Raw genomic sequence first — 6000 nt, forward strand, 5'->3', positions numbered from 1 at the left:
GGAGGCAGAGTCTGCAGTTATGCAGCTTAGCTAAGGAATGCCAGGATGGGGGCAGTCCCAGAAGCTGAGAGAGAGGCATGCCATAAATTCCCTGGAGCCTTCAAGGGCACAGTCCGACCAACATTTTGATTTTGAATTTCTAGCCTCCGAAACTGTTAGAAAATACATTTCTATTATGTTAAGTCACCCACTTTGTGGTACACAGTTATGGCAGCCCAAGCAATCCAACCTACGTCTCATCCCTCTTTTCAGCCAAATCTTTTGGGGAGGATGGAACCCACCCCTAACTCAGAGAGACCAGCAAAGTCCGTCTTCCTGGCCATGCATTTGCTTCAGGGATAAACATGACATTTGACAAGAGCCAGTAAGACTTGAGATATTTGTTGAGCTTCTAGAAAAGAAAAAAACTCCTTCTTCCTTTTCCAGAGTTGCTGCCCAAACTTCCTTCTGTTGGCTGTGAACAAGGACGCCTTCACCTGGGACACTGCTGGCAGCCGTCTGGAACCTCCCTCACTTGGTGTCAGGATCAAGGAAACAAGCAGAGGTATTGACAAAAAGAAAATTTTTCTGCCTTGGATCAAACCAAACTTTATTTGCAAGTTTCAGTTACAGGAACCAATACACTCCCTTTATTAGTGAAGTCAGTGAGTTAACCATTTAAATGTTTATCTGATCTCACTAGCCTCTTAAACACCGTCACCTAACCCATTTTAACAAAGGTGGATTTAGGATTCCTCTCAGCTTCACTAAATTTTAGAAAGTCTGCTTCCAGACTACAGGCTCCTGACACCCCTTTACTTTAAAGCACTACTTTAGAAAACTTTCTGTTGTAAAATCTTTCTCTGCCCCTTGGAGATTCTTCCCCTGCCCCTTTGAGTAAATCTTTTTAAAAGTTTTACAACCCAGGAATGTCTTTCTCAAGGACCTGGGAACCCTTCCTTTGAAATGTAATCATCAAAGGAGACAGCATCTCTATCTTCCAGTCTCCACGGAGGGGTAGGAGCTTAACTTCAATAAGCACCAATTAGCAAGCACAGATTGCCTAATCACATTGACGAGTATCCCCCCTGACATCTTCCAGTAATTTCCACTGGCTCACGTCGGCACTTCAAACACTCCTGCCTTTTGTTCCGGGAGGGTTGCATTCAGTCTGTCTATCCTATTGCAATTGTCTTGAATAAAGTCGTTCTTGCCAGTGTGATTTTTCTTTTATATCTCAGGTCTCCTCTACGTTCTTCCTTTTACAAAACCAGACAGTACACGAAACATTCAAACCTTTCACAACGGAGTGTTTTGCCAGTGTCCCCTCCACATGACATTTTTTTGAGAAGCATACAATACTGGCTTATTCAGATGAGATGAGCAGCTTCAGTCCTTCCCCAGAATGAATCATGCCAAGTACTTTCCCACGGCACCTTGGGTTTTTTCCTAGTTCATTTTATGCTCCCAGTTTCCCTCCCCTGGCTTTCTCCCACACCTGTTTCTCTTAGTCCTGAAGCTTCTCTCCCACAGCCAGGTTTTCCTTCCAAGCCAGACCACCTGCAGGTCTTTTCCTTGATTATAGGAAGATAATTAGCTACATCCTCTCACAACTGAGTGGGCAGACTGCTTCGGACAGGAAATGTCTTTTCGTGAAGGCAACCTAATTTAATTGTTAGAAAAGCATGCCAAGGAGGCCAGACACTTTGGTCTACTTCATTCTGAAGTATTTCTCTTGAGTAGACACAAGGCTGTAGATGAAATTCTCAACTAAAAATAAATCATTTCCCCCCTTTTGTTTTGGTTTTACAATACTAACATTTAACCAAGTAAAAAATTACAATTTAGTCTTTGACATTAGTAAGCCCTATCACTGAGCAAGAATGTAGCAAAGAGACAAAATAATTAGCCTTTAACTCTCTGGTTTCCCCAGACCACATCTTCCCACCTGATTAACTGAGCTGTCCGTTTCTGTTTAGACTCCCCTTAATTATTCCAGCCTCTCATCCAGAGTTTTTGAACTTCCTCGAAAGAATCATCAGGAAAAAGGAATATGAGGCCGGCCCTCCTCCTCAGATCTAAGGAGGCTCACGCTGGGACTGTGGACAGAATCAGATGCTTTCTCTACTTCTGTCCTTGGAGGGACACTACAGCTACTCAGCAACGGGGGCTTCTGGTGTCTCTTACCTCTTTGTTCTATTGGCTTGGCCAAAAAGTCCATTTAGTTTTTTCCATAAAATAAAAGATACATTTTCTCAGTTTCACCAAGAACTTTATTGATTCGGGTATTTTGAGTATGTTGGCTATCTCCGTGTTATAGCACTGACTGTCCTCGGTGTCTCAAGTTGATCACCATCAACTTCAGCTGGTCTGCTGGACTGTGGATAGAGCATCATCCAGCGAGAAATCTCCAGCACGAAACTCCACAAACCACTTTTGACATGTTCAATCAGTCATAGCACCTTCTCCATACACCACACAAATCTTTTTCTTTTGCGTTTCAGTTGTGTTTTTAACCTTTCTTGAAACAATAAACATAATATGCCAAAACATGTATTTTCTTCCATCTTCAGTATTAAAATGACTACACAAAAATTCACCAATATGTATAAGCGTTTCTGTTAAATGCACACTGATATGACAGCTGTCACAATACAATTTAACTTCGAATGAAGTTAAAGACAACTAAGCTCTGTTAGAGCTGTCATATGGAAAAAAACAAATGAACTTTTTGGCCAACCCAATGCATAGTGGAGAGCTCGCCCCGCTGCTAGCACTAATGAGGGAGCAACTCACTAGTGGGTTTTATGAATGACAGTGACAGGATCAGATCATTGACAATGAGCAGATTTGGCTGGACTGTGAAGTCTGTGAGGAGGGGACAAGAAGAGACTCAGAAAATCAGTTACCAGATGCTTTTCAGTCCAGAAATGGAATGAAGATTGTAGTAATGGCAATCACTGCTCATAAGGATATTTTAATTGGAAAAATCACTAGGATTTGGTGATGATCAATTGGATGTAAATGGCAGGGGGTAGGGAATTGGAGATTTCACGAATGACACCAGGTTTCATGTGGGAGCAACAGGGTCAAAAATAATTGCTGACATTCATTGACATGTTCTATTTGTCTAGCACTGTTCTCGACCCTCTACTTATAGTCTCATTAATAAAACAAAAATTTAAGGTACATATTACTGCTCTTACTCACATCACACAGATTAGCGATCTGAAGCATACAAGATAAGTGGTTTGCTATAATTCACAAGGTTTGATTTACCAGGGTTGCAACCATGGTTCGATCCAGCCACACTGCCACGGCATCCATGTTTCTCAATGACATTCACTGAGGAGGGCGTTTCAGAAAGAAAATGTTTAGTTGAGCTTCGAACAGGATGAGTTTCAAGTGCTTTGGAGACATCCTAGGAGAGATGTTACATAAATGATCGGAATATATAGGACTCAAGTTCAAGAGTAAGGACTAGATGGAAAGTAGATATTTGGGTCATTAGCATTTGATAGTAACTGAAACCAAGAGGTAGATGAGTTTGATTGCCCTGGGAGAGTAAAGTAGTGGAGGAACAAAGCTCCAAGACAGAGGCCGAAGGAATACCAGTGTTGGAAGGGTAGGGAGATGAAGAGGAGTTGGCAAAGGAGCTTTCTCAGAGGTAGGCAGGCCAGCAGGAGAGTAGTGTCATGAAAAGCAAGAAGATGTGGTCAACAATGACAAATACAGAGGAAGGAAAGTGAGAATTTAAAAGTGGCTTTTTGTTTTGATGTGAGAGAAGTAAACATGTGTAAAGGCTGGTGAGAATGAAGCCAAAACGGAAGGACGGGGAAAGATAAAGAACAGGGGAGGTGAAAAATAGGCCATACCCAGGATGGTGTGGACCAGAGCAGCTGGGCTGGTCCAGGCCACAGAGGAGGAAAATCCCAGGTAGGAAGGAGTGAAAGATGGAAGGAGGATTGGAGGGGGAAGTCAAAGGGAGATTTATGGGTTTGGCAGAAAACATTTTGGCCTAATGGATTTGATATCTTCTGATAAGAAGGAAAGTTTATTGGTCTTATCACATGCCAGTGCTCCCTGGGTTTCCTACACCAGCGGTTCTCTAATTTTTTTGTTATTAAAAACCCCAAATGTCTTGTAGTGATGTGAGTTACATCTGTCTGTATATTTACTGTATAAGAGATTAAAAGTGAGACATTTTAAAATGCTAATTAGCACTCTACTTAAAATAATGGTAAAGCTGTTACATATTAACATGAGAACATATTTTATGAAAAAAAATGTGTATTTTCCAGATGAAAAACTAATTTAGTGACAAGAGTGACATTGTTTTACATTTCCTTTGCAATTCACTTTAATACTGGGCTTAATACAAGATAACTAGATTCTCCCACCTGCTTCTGTCTTCATTCTGTTGAAACATGCTGTGTAAAGGCTAGTAAACATTTTACTAGCCATGCCAGCCCATTGTGGATATTATCGTTTGCTCTAATCTAAAGTGGACAAGTGGTAGCATCTCAAAGGCTGGTTGCAATGAGGAACGTGAAATCGCATCAGTGCACTTTTCACATGCCGGTGTACTAACATCCATTGATCTGTCTTCATCCAGTCCTATTAGATTACGTGCCAGGAATAGATTTAACTAAATAGTTATACTTGCATCAACACTGTCCAATTAGATTACGAAATTGAAGACATTGGAAAAAGACGTGAACAAGATATCAGTCAATAGTGGAGCAGAAATTAGAGATTTCAGAGCCAAAGTAAGTGGTTTGGAATGAGGGACAGAGGTAGAGCCTGAATGCATTACAAGAGGTGGGAAGTAAGCTGGGACAGTGTTTTGGGTTGAATCGTGTGCCTTCAAATGGTATGTTGAACCTCCCTATTCTTGGGGCCTGTGAATGTGACCTTATTTGGAAATAGGTTGTTTTCAAAAAGAATCAAGATGCATAGATGCATAGGGTGTCTTACTAATACAATAAAGCTGGTACCCTTAAAAGAGGACGATGTTATATGAAGGAAATGGCACACATGGAGAATGACATGTGACAGCAGGTAGATAGTGGCGTAATGTAGCTATAAGCCAAGGAATACCAAGAACTGGCAGCTGTCACCTAAGCTAGAAAGAGGTGGGGAAGGATTTTACCTGGAGGGAGTATGACCCTGCTAACACCTTAATACCTAACTTCTGGCCTCCAGAACTGTGAGAGAATACGTTTCTGCTGTTTTTAAGCTATCCAATTTGTGTTGCTTTATTTTGGCAGCCCTAGGAAACTAATACAGATGGAGTAGTAGAATGTATGATGTTCCTAATGACTCACTCTTCCTTTCCACAGGAGGAATTCTACATCACCACCTGTCACCATGTGAATTGCAGTAACTATAACAGGAATGAACATACCTCATTGCTGTACTGGAATTCTTCTTGATCACATGACCTGATTTGGCCAATAGAATGTGAATGGAAGTGACCTATGCCACACTGAAGCAAGAGCACTAAGAACAATTGATGTTTCTCTCACACGTCGGTGTTTCTCTCCCTCTCTTTCTCCCTCCCTTCCCCTCTCTCTAAAAATAGATAAATAAAATCTTTAAAAAATAATAATTCTATCTGTGAAAGTCTTTTCATTATGTTCTAGTACTCCACTGCTTCCTGAAGGCAAATTACCTGTTTCTTTACTGTACAAAATTTCAGTAATACAAACCTCACTCACAGTTTCATTAAAGTTATCAGTTACATATGTACTGATGCAATATTCTGACTTTATTTCTTTTATGAACGGAGCCGTGACATTGTTACCTGCGTTAGCTCTGGGTGAGGGATGTCGCCCATGGAGGAGAAAACAGAAAGTATGAGGAGGACCACAGGAGAACTAAGGTGACCCACAGCCATATGATTATGGCCAAATTTCCTAACTTCTTAAAACCTAGTTTCTCAAATTTGTAACAGGGAATTAATATTGCTTACTATCTGAGGACAGGCACTCAGACATTCAAATAAATTGAGGCAGATTT

General features: G+C 41.0%; 1 long non-coding RNA gene across 1 annotated transcript in view; it reads left to right on the forward strand.

The window, feature by feature from the left end:
* The window catches only part of LOC139440279 (uncharacterized), a 28790-nt gene extending 23242 nt beyond the window's left edge, over positions 1-5548 (forward strand). Inside the window, exons 2-3 of the long non-coding RNA XR_011650374.1 lie at positions 427-544; positions 5322-5548. This is a non-coding gene — a long non-coding RNA (uncharacterized lncRNA). The remainder of the gene's footprint in view (positions 1-426; positions 545-5321) is intronic.
* The last annotated feature ends 452 nt before the right edge of the window (positions 5549-6000 follow it).

This window comes from Desmodus rotundus, chromosome 1, assembly GCF_022682495.2.
Source record: "Desmodus rotundus isolate HL8 chromosome 1, HLdesRot8A.1, whole genome shotgun sequence".
Classification (NCBI taxonomy): domain Eukaryota; kingdom Metazoa; phylum Chordata; class Mammalia; order Chiroptera; family Phyllostomidae; genus Desmodus; species Desmodus rotundus.